The following is a 19,220-nucleotide window of genomic DNA, read 5'->3' on the forward strand; positions in this document are numbered from 1 at the left end:
AGGACATTGTAAATAAAACATACAAAAATTATCTCTTGATACATAAAGGTTGTCAGGTTTCTTCCTCTACATTTTCAGTACTTCTGACTCTCTCCTTCTCTCTGCATCTCTGCCTCTATTCTGTCCTCACCTCTTCCCCAAAAGAGTTCTAGTAGAAGTGGAGGGTGGCCATAGAAACCATCTGGGTTTAAATTGTATATGGAACTGATGATTTCTGGCATCTGATTGCTCATATATCAAGTTTCATTTATATAAACACTAATTTGATAGACACTTTGAGCATTCTCTGTATGCAGGAAATAGTCTAGCTCTGAGACTATAGAGAGAACAAGACCAAGGAGATTATAGTCCACTAGGGGAACATAAATGAATAGAAAGCTAGGGTACACTATAATACAGAGTACAACAGAGAGTGGGGTCACTGGTAGAGGTTTACAAGTTTAGGAAATACTTTGTAGAAAACACGGTGTTTTGGTTGAATCCTGAAAGAAGGGGAGCTTGCAGCCTCTGGAGACAGATGGAAGATTTGCATTCCTGGCAGTGATACAACCTAAAGAGATTCCAGAGCATATAAAAGAAACTATATGAGTGGGGTACCAGTAACTCAGGCCTGTCATCCTAGCTATTCAGGAAGCTGCAAGCTGAGGATCACAGTGTACCAGACTCGAAATAAGCATCATAAAAGCTATAAGTGGAACTTGCGGCTCAAGTGGTAGAGTGCTAGCCTTGAGTACCAAAGCTTGGGGAAAAACTCCAGGCCCTGAGTTCATGTTCCAGAACCAACACACACACACACACACACACACACACACACACACACACACACACCCCAAAAGTAAAGGACCTATATGGTTTCAGTATGACCAGCCCCAAGGTAAGAGAGAGAAAACTGTAAAAAGATAAACTTGAAGAAAAAATCTTAGGAAACATTACATTGGAGTCTCTATAGTTTGGCATCATTTTCAGACAAAAACATTTGGCCAGTAAGATCTTTCTGAGGGCATCACTCTGAGTGATAAAAGTCACAGAATTACAACACTAGCAGAGTTCATGAGTAACATAACCACAAGGCACCTGTCTTTCCCAGCATCCCCTATTAGGAAAGGTAGTTAACTCCAATGAGAAAAATCGGCTGGTTGTCTTCTTTCAATGCTAGCCAAGCTCAAGTATCTAATATTCTTCAGACCATACCTGAAGAAAATTTCCTTAATGGTTCTTGCTTTCAAGATGCTTTCATTTTAATGACTGTGAAAATAATTTCTTACTTTCCAGATAAATTAAGTCCAGCAAAATAATTATAGATAAAATAATTTATAACACCAGAGACTAGGGAGCAATAGCATTAGCGGGGTTTCAGACTTGGAGCTTCATTTCATCTTATTCTTGTAACTGAAGAAACAACCAAGGGCAAAACACAATCCCTGCCCCCCTCCAAAGAAAAATATGAGCAAGTAGATGAGGACTCTCAGTAGAACTGATTTTCATTGATAGCATAGTTAGATATGAAACCTTCTTATTAAATCTGCAGATTATGAAATAAGGTTTGTTCAGAAATTCCAGGCAGTATCTGTCATGGATGCCTGGAATTAGAGAAAAGAGACTGAGCTACAAAATGAGTGACTGTGAACTGTCTATGCAATAAATGGCGCAGATGTTTTCATTTTATTTATGAGTCTAGCTGGAGACTTTGAACTACATCCTGGCCCAGAGAAGACAATTAGCAAATGTTTGTCAGACAAATAGGTGAGGGAATGAATACATATAAAGATACAGTGGTCCCCAAGGATTTTATTTTTCAAACTGGGACAGGAATATTCAGATCCGTCTGGCTTGCCTCTTTGGAATGCAGAACTAAACACCTCAAATTCAAGCTATTAGCATTTGCCTTTGTCATCTTTTCATCTAAACAAAACAAATGCCTAGCAATATTCATGCTAACGTCAGGGACACAACATACACCTGAAGATCTGAGTAGGAATAGATGAAGTTTGTTTTTTATGTCTTTAGCTTTGCAAATGCTGTAAAAATGAAGAAGTAAGAATGAGTCAAGAAAGTAGAGAGTGTTTTTTTAGGGATTTCTTTGAGCTTCTGGAACCCTATCCTTATTTCTTTCAGTTGACATGTTCCCCCTTTTCAACCTTGCGGATGACATAACACTAAGCCAGTAGTTCAAGCCTTGGCAAGGTAGACAGAGACCTTGGCTGCTGGGAGAAAAGCTTGTAGTCAGAGGAGCTGACAGAGTGAAGTGCTTTAAGTTAAATACTAGTTTTGAATGAACTTCCAGGCCCTTCATGTAAACCCCTTTCCTTTCCTGTGACTCAGCAGGTCTTTCCGTATCTTTCACTGCCCAGAGTCCCAATGTAAACTGCCCTCAGCTCTCCAAACTTGAAATTTCGATTGAATTTCCATTGCAATCAACTGGAGCTTGTTTTTGGTGGACTTCATGTGACTCTGTTCCCAAAGAGCAACCTTCCATCATCTGGATGGAAGCCTAGGGGAGAAAGAGATTGAAGGAAAAAGAAACATGACTTCTTGTCCCCTCAATAGAGGAAATCAACATGGGCTTCCATTATCTAGTACAATTCCCCAGCAAGGAACAAAGTAAACACAAATAGAGTCTCTCTGTGTCTCTGTGTCTCTGTGTTTCTGTGTCTCTCCTTGTCTCTTCTCTCTCGGACTCTCTCTGCATCTCTGTCTCTCTGGATAACGTGTCAGCAGAGGTGTAACATGAGCAAGGCGGTACTTTATGGCTTGGCACCACTGAGCATGGATGTGGGTTGCAGGGCCACTTGTCTTGAAAATCAGTGATCTCCCTATTCTGACCAGTGGCGGAGAATCAAGTTTAAAGAACTGCTGGTGAAGCAGATTCATGTGAGTGACAGGAGAGGTGGTATGAGGGGAAAGAGGAGAGTACCCTCGCTGTAGGTAAGACCAAGGCTCTTATAAATATTTGTTTAATCTCCCTGTCTCCAGAGTGACAGATGGATGGTTCAGTGAATGGCTCTGTTTAATGAGTGTTTAGAAAAAGGAGGTGGCACTCATGGTACAAAAAGTTTCCCTCACTTCCAGGACTCAGCGTTAGCCCTTGGCTCTGGCCTTGGAACAGCTACAATGACTTTCATGTCTTTAGCAGGCTGAGGTTAGAAGTTCAACCCAGGCTATCTGGGGAGGTCAAAAACACCTCCCCTTACTTTGATCTCCTTGGTCTCCAGACATTTCCCCCACCTCCCAATAGTGCTAGTTACAGGGGCTATAACTTTGTCTGTCTTGGCCCACCTATTTATTCTCTGGGGCACTTCTGTTAACATGTAAGTATTTTAAATCTAACTTTAGTCTTTTGGAATAGTTTAAAGTCCTTCCCTCAAAAGAGGAAGGAGGTAATATGGAGAACTTTGAGGTCTGCTTTCAGTGAGTCTCTTTCTATTTCAGTTAATTTCCAGTTAATTGCTCTGGTTGATCCAATTCAATCTTCTCCTTCATAACACCAACAGGAACTTCCAGAGTGAGTCTTCTCTTTTTATATCCTGAAATGAGTACCCTATGGGCCTAGGCTTTCAAACAAAGGAATCTGGAATTATTTCAATTAAAAAATAAATAGCTTAGAGGCATAGCCTGTGCACACTAGCTTATAAAAACTAAGAAGTAGATGAAAGAAAAGAAGTTTAGTGATCTCAAGGACGGATGCTCTGTCCTTCATGGTGATACTTAATTTTGGCTCACTGCAGTCGGTACACTATCTCTTGTCATGGGTTAGGTATAGTTACGTGGGTTTGGGGACTCTGTATCAGCCAATGAGCAGGATAACGCAGTGAACTATCTTCCTGCGGGGCTCAGTCCAGATAAAACCTGGCAAGTGAAGTTTTCACCTGAAGAGACCCTGACCACGAGCCTCGGTATCTCTGCTTTGCTGCTTTGTTCCTAGCATAGTGAGGAATAGCAATAATAGGACTACAGGAGTGGGGAGAGGGATAGGAGAACACGAGTCCTCCTGCCAAGACTCACAAGCCAAGCCATAATGCTCTGATTCTCTGCTTCCTTATGAAGTAATAATGATATCCCTGCCTACATCGCAAGGTTATGGTGAAGGTCACATCTTTAGAAGGAAGTTCAGCCATCGTTACAATTCAACAAATGTTCGCCGTCCTTACTGTTAATCTTGCCAATGAGATTGCTTGAATGAGAGACACTCTATTATCAAGTTACTAGGCATTGGGTTGTTTGGTTTACTGATTACTGTCAATGAACAGAAAGGTCTTCATGAAAGTACTTCTAAATTTCTATCCTTTCATCTCAATACTGGATTAAAGCAAGTTTCTGTACATTTTTATTCCAAATCTCAGCTTTATTTTTGTGGAGCAGAATGGGCTATGTTTTTCTGTGAGGTTATTAGAAGCATTGCAAGCATTGCGTACAGAGCTTTGTAAAAGTTTATCCTTTCTCCTGGAATGATCTTCCAGTTTCCTTTTCAGTGTTGACATGAAAAATAAGACACCTCTCCCCCAACCTGGCCTTATTCCTGCTTAGATCGAGTTTGAGCCTTTTGCTATTTGAAGTCATAGGACAGATTACTGTCTGTAATTACAGCCACATGGCATTTTATGATGTGAATGTATTCTGATAAAGGCATCATTGGTCAAATTTCTTGTTGTGCAAACATTCTATAAAATACTAACAAGCCAAGCTAAGTGATATCATCCTATAGGACAACATTTATACATACAAGTCCATCATTGACCAAAATATCATTAATCATCACGTTTATAATTTCAAATACTTAATGCCTACCATGTAGAACACAACGAGCCTGAGGAGCACAGAGATAGTACTTAGAAGTTCCTGTTGGTGTATGGGGTTATGAAAGAGAATATTGAATTTGATCAACCAGAGCAATTACCTGGAAATTAACTGAGATAGAAAGAGTCTCATTGAAAGCAGACCTCCAAGTTCTCCATTTTACCTCCTTCCTCTTTTGGGGGAAGGACTTCAAACTACTTTATTATCTATCTCCCATCATATAACACTGGCTCTGTAAGAGAAGAAAAGAGCTCATTGATTTTTTTTCACTATCTTTTCAGTGCCTAAAACAAAGCTTAGAAAGCATCAGTAATTTAACAAATATTTGTTTTCAAAGAGTATAGCTCACCTCATCTCTACAATACCCATGTTAATATCTTCTGAAAAAAAAAACAACCCCCCATGAGCTTTTGAATCCAGTGTTAAACACTGTCCACTATGACTGCTGTGTACTCAGTACTGAGTAGTATGCTCTGAGATGTGCTATAAAGATACATTGCAATGTGGATTCCGAAGAATAATATAAAAAAGTCTATTGTCTCACAAAAATTTGAGCCAAACCTCAAGTTGCACAAAATCTTGTATTTATCACTTCCTTTTCCAGATTGAGATAATCTGGGGGTAGGGGTTGGGTTAATGATTGGAGCCAGGGTCTTAAGTTCTATGTTAAAACAATGATTAATTTCTAATATGATTAATGATTCATTATGATTAATTATGGTTAATGAATAATTATGATTAATTTTCTAGTATCTGATATACAGCTGCATTTTGTGTGGATTTTTTTTGGATTTTTAATGTTTATTCATTTTTATTGTAAAGGTGAGGTGCAGGGGGATTCCAGTTATATAAGTCAGATAATGAGTGCATTTCTTTTGAACAGTGTCACTTCTTCCCTCAAGTACCTAGTTTATCTTTAAGCAAGGCTATTCTTCTTAGGTTTCCCTAAGTTATATCCCTCCCGAAGTAAAAAACATAGATTCAGGTTATGTCCTTTTTATGATTGGAATCAAAGCCTTGTTTTCTGATGGGCTGCTTGGTTTTTTTTTGTTGTGGTTGTTGTTTGTTTTTTGTTGTTTTACGTGTCTTTTAAAAAATAAAAGAAATATTCAAATTTATCAGAAGGCATAACATCATTTAGTAGCATTAATCTAGAAATGACAGTGCAATACACTCGTGAATCCTCCCCTACCTCATCCAGTTGATGGGATCTTAAGAGGAGAATATTCATCTTATCTTTAAGAAGGTTGTAAGCAGGTCATGGTGGCTCATGTCTGTAATCCTAGCTACTCAGGAGGCTGAGATCTGAGGATCACAATTCAAAGCCAGCCTGGGTACTAAAAGTCCATGAGACTCTTATTTCCAATTAATCACCAGAAAACCAAAAGCAGCACTGTGGTTCAAGGGGTAGGGCAGTAGCCTTGAGCTGAAGAGCTCAGGGACAACGCCCAGGCCCAGAGTTCTAGAGTTCAAGTCCCACAACTAACCAAAAAAAAAGAGAGAGAGAAAAGAAAAAGAGAAGTTTGTGGTTAGCTGAAGAGGATAACAAGTAAACAGTTAATTTCAACATCATGTGTGGTAAATCCTCTGATAAAGGGAAACACTATATACATAATGGGTGTGATAAATATTTCACTAAAAGGAGCTCTGGAGTGTGAGTGTGTGTGTGTGTGTGTGTGTGTGTGTGTGTGTGTGTGTGTGTTATACTTTTCTGTGGGATGGTGGAAGAGATAGACATGAGATACAACATATCTCTGTTTAGAGATCAGTGTTATTGATTACTTAATAGTTACATCTTCTGTGCTCATCATTGTCTTACAACAGATATGCTAGATGAGTTTGAAAGTGATCCTTTCTCCCTTATCAGAACTTTCACCACTGCTGCCCCCAGTCTGCTTGTGCTAATAAGAAATAATAACGTCATGGAGATGAAATATCTGTGATGAAGATTTTCTTCGTTTCTTTCTAAGCTGTTACCAAAAATAAAAACAAGTAAAGACTTCTCTCCTTCCTGATCCTCTCATTTGAACAGACCCTACAATCTGGCTCCAGTAAATTCCAGGTACCATTTTGAGAAACTAACCATTCTGCCAGTAGAACTCTCTTGGGTTCCATCCTTGAAGGAGATGGGACCAGCCTTCTCAACTACATTACAAATTGCTCAAAATTTATCATGTGAATATCTGGTATTAAGAGCTGTGGAAAAATACTTCAACCAGGAGGTATCCTCTGGTTCCTGATGCAGACTTGAAATAACAGTCGTGAAATTTAAACTCCTACCTCACTCATAGAATGTTGATGTCATATTCAAGGAGTTCAAAGTCCTATGAATATAATAATGGCTTCTTATCCAGCAAAATTATCGGGAAGCAATGGACCATTTCTTAATCCTCCAATTAAAAACAGATATGGTGTATATGGATATGCCTATTTGTCTAAGTACATGTGCACACACACAAACACACACACACACACACACACACTCAGATGGAGAAGGGGTAGCGGGGAGTGAGAAAAGTACAAGTTCTCCTTATTTCCTTTCCTCATATACTTTTGCTATCCCTTTGCATACTGTGTCGTATACTTTTGAAAAAGAGGTCATCATTTCAATCGGCTTGCACCAGTGCTGGTCCTGGTAGGACCATAGACAAACAAGAGCCTTCTAGGGAAACCCAGAGCCATTCAGGAAGTGGTATGCGATGATCTACACTGTAGTAACTGCCCAGTTTCCTTATGAGTCATGGCTGCCTCAAGGGGGTCCCCAGGAATTGACACCTCTTCAAGAAGCTATAAGGATGTTCATACTGAGGTCATGATTGCCTCTCACATAGTTAAGGGTCCTTTAGGGCTTTTCCCAACTCACTGAGATTAATAGAATCCAAACCAGATTTCAGCCCTGGTCTTCTCTCTTTGAATTCCCCCTTCTTTAACGCTTTCTTTGTGTACCTTCGGTTTCTCCTTTTAGTTTCACATCCTTTCCACCATGAAAAGCATATCTTCATGCTTCATGTTAATAGTGTCATGAAAATGACCCTAAGGGTTCTGTCTACATTTGATCTCAAATCTTTCCCATGGGGAGACTGAAGAGAAAGGATGCACCAATACCACGTCTGAGTCAGAGAGGTAACTGCTTTACTTATTTAGAGATTTTGAACTTTTTTTTCCCCTCTATTGCTGTCAGAGACTGGGTTGGGCTTCTTTCTTCATAAGAAGCAGTGATACTTTTTACTTAGAGCTTAATGCTGCTGTAAAAGAACCACAGAACTCTCAGCTGGCTGCAGTGGCTCACGCCTGTAATCCTAGCTACTCAGGAGGCTGCAATCTGAGGATCAGGGTTCAAAGCCTGTCAGGGCACAGAAGGACCTGAGACTTTTATCTCCCATTAACCTCTAGAAAACGGGAAGTGGGTCTTGGCTCAAGGATAGGGTGGTAGCCTTGAGCTGAAGAGCTCAGGGTCAGCACCCAGGCTGAGTTCAAGCCCCATGACCCACAAAAAAAAAAACAAAAAAGAACCATGAACCATAGAACGCTCATGTTTTAATCAAATCCGTGGTTATTTCTTGCAAAAGTAATTCCCAAATACCAATAACTATAGTTTTCAGGTGCTCCTGCACCAGATGTGTGTCTTGAGGTAGAGAAACTACCAGTCAGGCAACTACTAGTTTCATCCTCCTTACCCAGTAAGGCTAAGGAACCAATGTGCTCTTCACAAATATAAGGTGAGTAAAGGAAGAAATAGAATCAGGAGAAGGGACTTCTGGGAAACTACAATAGATTTTTTTTCCCCACAAAGGAAAGCAAACACTAGCATATTCGTGCTCAACATTGCTTAAATTGAACACAAATCTCACCCAAACAATTTTCATTTCCATTTCTTCTGGTCTGTACTCAGTGATGTTTCGTGGTAGATGCTGGCTCTAGGGATAGATCTGTGTTCTGCAATACCATATAGACAAAAACAAAGGAAATCTCCAGCTCACGTTCCTCTCAAAGCTTCCCTGAGTTGTTGACTCTGCTGAGATTTCAAAAACATTGGTCACTGTCTCCTAAAAACATTTCAGAAACACTTTCACTAGCCATCTGGAATGTTCTAACATGGAGAATAAATCCTCTTCTATCTAGAATGCTCCAGAAAGATTTCAAGTCATCTGTGCTCTCCCCAAAAGTCCTGTGCAAAATGAATAACAGTAACAAATACACACATAGTCAGGCACGGGTAGCTTAGATCTATAATCCTAGCTACTTAGGAGGCTGGGATCATAGATTGAGGCTGCTCTGGGCAGGAAAAGCTGTGAGACTCTCACCACAAATAAACCACTTAGAAAAAGCCGGAAGTGGCACTGTGATGCAAGTGATAGAGTGCTAACTTTGAGCAAAATGAAGTTCTGGAACATCACCCAAGCCACAGGACTGGCAAATAGTCTGTGTGTGTGTGTGCGTGTACATGGGTGTACACACATACACCTGTTCACACATATTGATCTTTGTGAACTTTTATTCACACACACCAGAATTCCCCAGAATATTATTGTGCGATATTTTAGCAGAAAATTCGATGATAGAATATGAATAAATATGTCACTTATGAATATTGTGCTGTGTCTGTGTTGGAAATCAATGTGAAACTTCTCTGTACCCAGGAGAGTTTATGGCAAGGACTCAAATAGATGTTTGCACACCCATACTCAGGGTAACATTATTTACACTGTCCAGAGCTTGGAGGAATCCAAGTGTCCATTAATACATGGAAAAGAATAAACTATGATGTATGCATGTGATAGAATATCATCTAGCATTTAAAAAGGAATGAAATTCTAATAATACATGCTACAATTTGAAGAAACCTGAAATTTTGCTAAGTGAAATAAGCCAGATTTTTTTTAAAAAAAGAACAAATATTGCACAATTCACAAGAGAGAATCAAAAGTAGGTAAATATATACAAGTTGAAAACAGAGTAGAAGATTCCTGGGACTGAGAAACAGGAAGTCTGGGGAATTACTGTTAACGGGAACAGTTTCAATTTGGGAATATGGAGATGGTTTATGGTGATGATTGCACAATAATACAACTGCATTATACTAAACTGAACTACATACTTTAAAGTGGTTACAATAATCTTGGCTGACTTAAAGTTTTCCTGTGCATCTCTTTTGGAAATCTATTTTAATTGGAGGAAGTTATATTAGATTTTTAACCTTGCAGCTTTTTGTCAATGGATCTAAAACAATTTCCCCCCAAAGAATTCATTAAAAAAAAAACCAAGAATCCACACAAATACACCAGCTGACCATCACCACCACTATCATGAAAAACAAATGTCTTGACTGAGATGAATATGATGTCACCTTTTAAATACATCCTGAAATTCAAGTGCCCTTCTTTCTTATAGTCAAGGATGGGATAAAGGCTCTGTTGGAATTTCTGCACCATCATTTTCTCATGTCATCCTTGGCTCTCCCACTGGATGCCAACTGGGTTTCTGAGTTCCGTGGCTTGTTGCGTTCCTGTGTAACCCTGAATTAATGGTATTGTCCAGTATTTTCCTCTTCCTTGGATCTCCTCTCTATGACTCTGGCTCTCCTTTCACTTCCACTTCCCTGCTTTGTTTTTTTTTAAAAAAAATGGTTCCAATCGTAGGAAATTTAGTAACCATAGACTGATTGGGTCATAACCAAACTTCTCTTTTTACCCAAGGGTCACTTTCCATGACCCCTTCAGCAAGGGTCACAGTCAGATTTGTAACTGAATACAAGAACAACAGACAAGAGAAGGTGACAAGAGTATCAGGCTATAAAGCCTTCTTGTCCCAATGCTACGCTCAATAAAAAGAAAGAAACAGGCTGCTGTGGTGAGCAGGGGCTCAGGCATGTCAGGCTGAGGACTTGGAAGGCACAGAGCCAGCCCTTCTTGTACCGAAGTCAGAGCTTTGGTGTACTGTTTATCAAATGGTGGAGTCAAAAGACAAAGGCATGAAGAGCTTCCCCAGATTTGAGTTTTTGTGACTGAAGAGATGAAAGCCATCCTGATCTAAAATGATCACTCTCCTCAGAGGGGAGGGAAAAAAAAACGTGTACTGTTGTTCAAAAATTTTAATTAAAAGATTTGCCACTACAGTGACTCAAGGGAACCCGCTAGCCAAGCACTGGTAGCTCACACTTGTAAACTACTCAGGAAAAAGAGATCTGAGAATTGAGGTTAAAAGCCAGAACAGGCAAGAAACTCTGTGAAACTCTTGTCTCCATTTAATCACCAGAAAACCAAGTGGTAGAGTACTAGCCTTGAGCAAATAAAAGAGCTCAAGGACAGTATTTAGGCCCTGGGTTCAAGCCCTGTGGCCAACAGAAGGAGGGAGTGGAGGTGGGAGGGAGAAAGAGAGGGGGGGGGGAGAGAGAGAAAGTTCAATTTTGCCAATTTCTCTCAAAGGGAGGGATGTTGAAGGGAAAGAGGCAACCGAAGAAATAGAAGTGACTGTGTGCTCTTTGATCTGCGTGTGAATGGTTTCTGTACCATTGCTTGCTGTGTACTGAAGGAAAGGAAACTGTGACAGAATAAATTCGAAGTTCAGAGAAGATGGTGGGAGTTAGGGGAAGCTTCAGTTCACCCCTGGACTCTCTTCTTATTCCTTCTGATCCATCATTTCTGATCTATTGTTCAAGCAAAACTCCCTCTGAAGAACCTCAGAATCTTGCCTCAGAGATTTCTGGAAGTCTGGAGGTGGAGATCCTGGAGATTGGAGACCACTTGCTTGTTATTCAGGTCTGGAAGGAGTAATTCTTAATAATGCTGAAAAACAATAGTCCAAAAGTGATCATTGGGAGTCAAAAGTCACACTACAGTCCCAACAAAACATCACTAGCCCAACTTGAATAAATGGAAAGTGGACAATGACAGCTGATCCAGAGAGCCTAAAGTTGCATGGGAGGAAAGAACACCAGGCAAACAACACATGAGCAGGAGCATTCCATCTGCACAACGCCCTTCATAGAAGCAGCACCATGATAGGCAGGCATTCAGCTTCCATATGTACCCCCAGTCACCAATGCTAGGTCTGAGACACAAACAACCTTAAGCAATATCATGCAGCTATCAAACTTCTGCTATTTCTCACTTGAAAACTAGAGCATTCTGTTCCATTGTCTGTGGGCCCTTGATGTCAGCCTTGCTGTCAACGAGGCTGCTGTGCAAGTTGGAACTGGTTTGGTGGGCAAGGAGGGTTACGGAGTAGGCAATCTCCTGCCCTCCACTATTTCCCTAATTCTAAGAACTAAAGCAGTTTAAAATAAAAGTCACCATCTGGGAGCTTGACCCTTAAAGGGTAAGGCAAAAAGCTGAGGAGCGGAGAGTGGATGGACTAACGTGGAAGAGGGGTGTGAGACCGCAGAATACCCTTTGAAAGCAATGGCTGCCACTTTCTAGCCCAAGCAAGTTCTGAGAAAAGAACCATCCACTCAGAGCCTGGAAACTTGGGGCAGCCAGGGTCCCTAAGCCAGGCTGGGCTCTCAAGGTGCTCAGAGCCTGAATGGCTTGGTTTTTCGTGTTACTATGGATGAAAAGTTTATATCTGATATGCTTCTATGTCAATGCCACCCTTTATTTACCTTGCGACTTTGGACAACTGATTCAGAACCCTAAATTCTCCACTTAGGAAATACTTAACCTCCCTAAAAGGGAAGGAACCAGACTGGTCACTGGTGGCTCCTATCTGAAATCCTCGGTATTAAGGAAGCTGAGATCAGAGGATCACAGTTTGAGTAGGAAAATCCATCAGGCTCTTATCTCCAATTAACCAGCAAAAAATCAGAAATGGAGCAATGATTCAAGTGGTAGAGCAGAAGCCTTGAGCAACAATGCTATAGGACAGCACTTAGCCCTTGGGTTCAGGTACCAGTACCTACACAGAGAAAAATGTGAAACATGACAAATATTCAATAAGTGCATTTCTCTATTTTGTCTTTCAGAATCCTTCTGTGAAAAGTTAAAACAGGCAACTTCTGTCCCTTGGAAAGTTACAATAATACTAATAATACTAATATTTCCATTGCCACATCACTTTTCTCAGTTGTGTTGTTGGATCACTGTGTAGATGTGATCCAGGAAATTATCTTCTCCTTCTTTTTATTTTGTCATTTGTAATAGGTAAATAAATAAACTGAGCATACTACTTCTAAATCACCTGCCACCTAGGACCAGCTCAAGAACCTACAGCATCTACTAAATTCAAATGATTATCACAGAGTTCTCTTACTGGGGTTCTCAGACTCCTCAGACCTTGTGTGGCTCAATTAGACCATATGCAGTTGAATGTATTGACAACAGCTTTTGTAGGTTCTGATCATCCTTGCCCACAGGAGATGACTAAGCCAATACGAATCAAGTGTTCCATTTCTTGTTTGCATCTCAAGATGTTATTACATGGCAAAGAAAAAGTGGAGAAGCTAATTGAAATGCCACCACTTCGACTTGGACTGGCTGGGGTATGGACCCAACATCCTCCTGGCCTTGGCTTATATGGAGACATTCTAGGATCTCACCATCCTCTCCTCCACTATGGCTGCAGAAGCAGAGAAGTAAAGAGAAGAAGTAGGGGTAAGATCCTGGCTACAGACAGACCTGTCTGAGTAGAAATGCTCAGCACATGTGAAATCGTTTTGTTGCAGGAGTACAATAACCAAGAATGGAAAGCTATAACCACAGTGACCAGATAAAAAAAGAAAGCTACGGAAAACATTTTAGGCCTATATCTGTGCCTGAAATGCACCTCCAGAATCCTCCAGAAACTGCCATGCCTTTCCTCACTGGGGCCAGCCCTTCTTGGAGGTAGGGTTCAGGTAGTGGGACGCAGCAATAGGAAAGTGGTAGCAGAGCCTTCTGCCCACCCCCTTTCAACTCCCTGAGTTTGTCACACTGTTGTGACCCTTCTGTTTGATCTTATCTGGCAGGCATCAGTGAGGCAAAGTGCCTGCGTCAGCCCTTAGTGTCTCCTCACCAATGTGGTTGTGCTCAAGCAGAGCCGGCCAGGTAAAACTTGAAGGCATTTTTGCAGAGAATTGCACAAATAGCAATGCCTGGTAGAGACTCCGTGGTTCCACCGTAGTTTGAGAAAACGCCCACAGAATGGTAAAGGCTGCTGAAGAGACACCGCAAAATACAGAGCAGTGTGGCAGTGTGCATACATATAGGCACACACACACAAGCCCCCCCCCCCACACACACACAATCACAGCAGCTTAAACCCAAATCTCCTATGGGCAAGACAAAAAACTTCTGTGCCAACACAGAAGTAGAACTTGGGGATAAATTATTTGTTTCATGGCAGGGATTTGAGGGAAAGGCCATGCAGCTTATGGGCGGACACTATACCATTAAAGCACTCTGATCGTTCTCAGGGCTTGAAACTGAAGATTGTATCTTTTTTGAATAGCAAGAGAAGGTTTAACATTAGAGCCATTTTGGAGTTGACAAATATTTTCTTTTTTTTAATCTGCTAACCAAAGAATCACCAGAAACTAGGTACTGTTGATGACAAAATTATTTGTGAATAATTTTTTAAAAATCTTGTAAAAGATACATTGAGTTCTCAATGTAGTATGGCAGGACTTGCTTGATTAAATATGTGTTTACACTACCTACATGCATACTTAGAGATATATTCCTCTGTTTTGACCAACATCAATAGGGGCTGATGAGAAATGACATTTTTCTCTTACTATGTCTCATCTAGCAGAGAAAACAGATATTAAATACATAGTCACTGAAATACAAAATAGAAGTTATGATTAATGTTTGAGGGTGTAATGTTACAGACTATTTTTACCTAGAAATTTGAGGCTATTCAATATTTACTCCACATTTAAAATGATCAGAGCTACATATGAATGACTGAAATATGATCCATCATTTCCAGAAGGTAAAATTGGGCTGTGTATGTTGATACATAAACAATAACACTTGAGAGGGAGAGAGAGAGAGAGAGAGAGAGAGAGAGAGAGAGAGAGAGAGAGAGAGAGAGAGAGAGAGGAGAGAGAGAGAGAGAGAGAGAGAAAGAAGAGAGAGAAAGAGAGGGAGGGAGGGAGAGAGAGAGAGAGAGAGAGAGAGAGAGAGAGAGAGAGAGAGAGAGAGAGAGAGAGAGGGAGGGAGGGAGGGAGGGAGGGAGGGAGGGAGAGAGAGAGAGAGAGAGAGAGAGAGAGAGAGACAGAGAGAGAGAGAGAGAGAGAGAGAGAGAGAGAGAGAGAGAGAGAGAGAGAGAGAGAGAGAGCGCGCTAGTACTGGTACTTGAACTCAGGGCCTAGACACTGTCCCTTAGTTTTTTTGTTTAAGACTGTTGCTGATGCTGTTTTGATGATCCACTTTTGTCTTTTGGGTGATGGACTGGAAATATAGGTCTCATGAACTTTCCTACTTGAATAGAGTTCAAACCACGATCCTCAGTTCTCAGCTTCCTGAGTAGCTAGGATTACTGGCGTGAGACACTGGTTCCCAGCTTTTTTTTTTTCCTTTTCTAGAAAAGGTTTTAAACAGACTTTGTGCTTTCTACTTCTTTCTGTTTTTCAGTTCCTTGAGAGACGCCTTACAATGAAGACACAAAACCACTACCTGGTGAAAACCAGGAGAAGGGATCAACATCACTCAAAATTTAACCCGCTAGAAATCATTGAGACTTTTGCTAGAATACAGATTCTGCTTTGAAAGATGTACTGTGGGACCTGAAGCTTGTCCACCCCTTTTTACACTAACCAATAAGAATAATGGAGAAACCTGTAGAGCAAATTTTCAGTAGCAAAGTTTAAAGAAAGAAAACAAATTGTACAACAAAGTTTTCACTCAGTATTCTTTCAATATAAGTTTCAATATGAAGTTGGACTTCTCTTAAACCTTTTTTTTTTTTACCAGTCCAGGGCCCTTATCATAAACTTTAACTGTCGTTCCCTTAAAAAAATTAAGCCGTGGGCTGGTAATGTGCCCTAGTGGTAGACTGCTTGCCTAGCACACGAAGCCCTAGTTTCGATTCCTTGGTACCACAAACACAGTAAAAGCAGAAAGTAGTGCTGTGGCTCAAGTGGTAGATCTCTAGCCTTGAGAAAACTCAAACACAGTACCCAGGCCCTGAATTCAAGCCCCAGGACTGGAAAAAAATTAAAACCAAATATATTTGTTGGGCAACCATCTTGCAAAACAAATGAATACACGTAGAATCTGTAGGAGGAAGAAATTGAACTATGGTGGCACAGGTTAACAGTAAGAATTCGAACACTCACACTGACCTTACCCACTGCTTTCTTTGTGGGAGATGGCATACATTTGGCATGGCATAAAGTCATATGACAGAAGTTGTAAGGGATAGCACAAACCCTCAAACATCCTTGCATGGACAGAGACAGAACTTAAAGACCATAGGCACATTTCCTTGACCCTGTCTTCATTAGTCCGTTCAATGTGCTCTGCAGTCTGCCTGGGAGGTCAGGGCATGCTTCTGGACCTTCTGCTAATGACATTCATCATCAGAATGAAACTTGACACCAGAATTGTCATTTCAGCCAGAAGATGATAAAACTCACATAACTTTTTCATTTCATAGGCTGATAATTCCCTCTGCTCCAGATGAAGCCAGTGAGAATCCTCAGAAAGGGCGACTCCAGTTATACAAGACAGTCCAATGCAAGGAATTTTTGTATTTTTGTTGTGTTGGTTTTGGTAGTGTGGGCTTGAACTCTGGGCCTGGGCACAGTCCCTGAGCTCTTCAGCTCCAGGCTACCAGCCTACCCCTGGAGCCAAGTGCCGCTTCTGGTTTTCTAGTGGTTAACTGGAGATAAGAGTCTCATGTTCTTTAGTACCAGGGCTGGCTATGAACCATGATCCTCAGATCTCAGCCTTCTGTGTAGCTAGGATTACAGGCATGAGCTCACCGTGCCCAGCTTTTCCTTTGTATTTTTTGCCACTTTTGGGCTTGAACTCAGGGCCTGAGCACTGTCCTTGAACTTTCTCAAAGCTAGAGCTCTACCACTTGAGCCTCAGCAACTCTTCCGGCTTTTTTCTATGTATGTAATACCGAGGAATCGAACCCAGGTCTTCGTGCATGCTAGGGAAGCACTCTACCACTAGGCAAAACTCTCGCCCCTTCCTTTGTATTTTTAAATTTTGTTTGTACTCCATTGGTGTCAACCTTTGTATGAATGGAATGTCTGAGCTTGGGCTAGAAAGAATGGTGTTGACTGTTCTCTATGTTCCCAACACAAAGGGAATCTTTTATTGCTGAATAAGTAATACAAGGTGCTAACATTCCAAGCATAGACAGAATCCTGTCTCCATTACCTTTCACATTGACAAGGACATAATAAATGTGTCTCCCAGAACAGCGGTTAGCTTCCCATCACCAACACCTTTCTGCTCTGTTGGGAATTAACCCTGTCACTTGGTCTTATTTTCCACTGGCAAGAAGCAATCCCTGCCAGAGCTTTCTCATTAGCAGTGCAACAGCCTGCATTTTGATAGCAACAGGAATATTTAATTATCTACAAATTAAAGACCATAACTGGGGATACAGGAAAAGCTGTCACATAGAAAAGGAACCACACTTGAATTGCAATCTATATTATCTGAACTTATTGACAAAGGTCACAAGGGAAGTAGCCAGAGCTTTAAGAGCTGATGGCCCAGTCTACCTTTGTTGCTGCAGAAAACAAATATTTTATAGCATTTTTCATAACAAGGGACTTTTACACACCCTTTCTACTGTTTCAGTGGATTCCGAGTAATCCACTGAAGTAAGGTAAGAGGAAACCTAGAAGATGTTAAATACAAAGAGGAGACTGTGACAAAGTGGGAAAAGCCTGCAATCCTGATTCTGTTCTGTGCAAACCATATGATTTGGGATAGAGGGAACTGGCTGGGACCTACCCTAGAGATGGGGGTTCTCAGTAAAGGCAATGTCTTATTTTTTTTTTTTGCCAGTAGTGGGCTTGAGCTCAGGGCCTGAGCACTGTCCTTGGACTTTCTCAAGGTTAGAGCTCTACCACTTGAGCCTCAGCACCATTTCTGGCTTTTTCTATGTATGTGGTACCGAGGAATCGAACCCGGGTCTTCGTGCATGCTAGGCAAGCACTCTACCACCAGGCCAAACTCCCAGCCCCAAGGCAATGTCTTATAACTCCATGTGTTTATGATCTTTCCAAAGAAACTGGGACTCAATCTTTTATCTTGCAGGAGGTTATTTGTCTGATATGAAACCACTTAACCTGAGATGCCTGGATAAAGTGGTGGGAATTTCACTGTTAGTTCTCCCAAAGTACATTCTATTATTTTGTTACAAACTAGGAATTCATCATTTACTGCCTAAATGGTTTAGAGATCTCTGTTGGTGTCTATAGAGTGTATACTCTGTCTGCTCTAAGAAAATAAAAGCCAGCAAGACGATCAAGTTAGAAATAAAACTATATGGTCCTATTAATTTCACTCTGAATCATCTTTGATGCTTGGAGCAAAGACATTTGACAAACTCCATAATTATATTTTTTAGTGTAATGGATATTTGTTTAATATTGTCTACTCTATTCCATTTAACTTTCATAAGAATCCTACTGTGGAAGTGATTTCCTCCAAATTATTGAGAAAGGAGTTAAATTTGGGAACATTATTTGCCCAATAGCATTCTGTTTGTATACAAAGACAGAATTTGGACCCATACTGGACTATTGTTATTCAACTTTACATAATTAACTGCCTGAGCTTACTCATGTATAAAAATATCAATAATACCTAAAGTGTAACTTATAAGCAATGAATATGAAATGTTAAAATTGGTCACGCACAGTGGCTTTGCCTGTAATTCTAGATACTCAGGAGACTGAGATCTGAGAATCATGGTTCAAAACAAGTTTGAGCAAACAAATTCAAGAGCCTCTTATCTTCATTTACCCAGGAGAAAAAGAGCCAGGACTGGGAGTGCCTCCTTACCTTGCACAAAGTTCTGAGTTTAATTCCTTGATACCACATACATAGAAAAAGCCAGAAGTGGTACTATGGCTCAAGTGGTAGAGCTCTAGCCTTGAGAAATCCCAATGACAGTGTTCAGGCCTGTGTTCAAGCCCCAGAACTTGCAAAAAAAATTGAAAAGAAAAGAGCCAGAAGTAAAGATATGTCTCAAGTAGTGGCATTCCAGCTTTGAGCAAGAAAGCCAAGAAAAAAAGAAAAGCTCTGCATTTAAATTCCAGTAGAAGTGTACACACACACACACACACACACACACACACACACACACACACACACGTTAAATTCAGAGCTTAAAACATAGCAGGTAAATTTCATTGTGTTTCAAATACAAGCAGACACAGGTATATTCTATTGGATGAAGAGAGAAATACTCAGTACAGAATGAGAAGGAAGCACACAGATGAAGATGTTGGATGTACTCAATCAAGACCTTTCTCC

The sequence above is a fragment of the Megascapheus bottae genome, chromosome 27 (genome assembly GCF_031878675.1).
Source record: "Megascapheus bottae isolate mThoBot1 chromosome 27, mThoBot2.hap1, whole genome shotgun sequence".
NCBI lineage: Eukaryota > Metazoa > Chordata > Mammalia > Rodentia > Geomyidae > Megascapheus > Megascapheus bottae.